This window comes from Etheostoma spectabile, chromosome 4, assembly GCF_008692095.1.
Source record: "Etheostoma spectabile isolate EspeVRDwgs_2016 chromosome 4, UIUC_Espe_1.0, whole genome shotgun sequence".
Taxonomy (NCBI): domain Eukaryota; kingdom Metazoa; phylum Chordata; class Actinopteri; order Perciformes; family Percidae; genus Etheostoma; species Etheostoma spectabile.
Window position 1 is genome coordinate 4,444,760 of NC_045736.1, and position 627 is coordinate 4,445,386.

General features: G+C 43.1%; 1 protein-coding gene across 3 annotated transcripts in view; it reads right to left on the reverse strand.

Annotated features, from left to right (window-relative positions):
* LOC116687475 (receptor-type tyrosine-protein phosphatase gamma) overlaps positions 1–627 on the reverse strand; it is a 571,464-nt gene that overhangs the window by 101,139 nt on the left and 469,698 nt on the right. The gene's annotated exons all lie outside the window — the stretch shown is intronic.

The window sequence follows — 627 nt, forward strand, 5'->3', positions numbered from 1 at the left end:
TTGTCTCCTTGTGATTGTGTAATTTTGGGTCTTGCTTTGTATAATGTTATGTTTCCTGTTTTATTGTGATAGTCTGGTTTTCTGTGCTGTGTTGTCTAGTTTTACTTCCTGTGTTTTCCTGCCCCTGTGATTGCCTGATGTGTCTCACCTGTCTCCCAGCCGTTGTTTCCTCGTTACCCTGTGGATTTAGTCTTTGTTTTCCCCTTGTCCTTTGTAAGATCATTTTATGTTTTGTGTTTGGTATTTTACACCATTTTACAAGTATGTGTATAAATGACATTGTTGTTTGCAGTAACAGTGCGAAGTACAACGTGAATACTGTCAAACTGTAATAAAAGTATTGTCCAACTGTCCTTATCAGCTGAAGTCCAATGTGCTTCCCAACAGCATTTACAGACTTAATGTAAATTAACTGTAATGCTAGGGAGCTCATATTTACCTCTTTCCAATTTGACCTGAATGCAGCAGAGCCAACTGCAGCCAGAGGACCAATAGGATGGCGGCGGGGGAGGAGTCCGTGTTGGACATGGGGTTGTGACCTGAGCTTTGCTCCGCAATAGGATTACATACCCGAACACACCCCTAGCACCTGCCAGGCGTGTGTGTGTGTGTGTGTGTGTGTGTGTG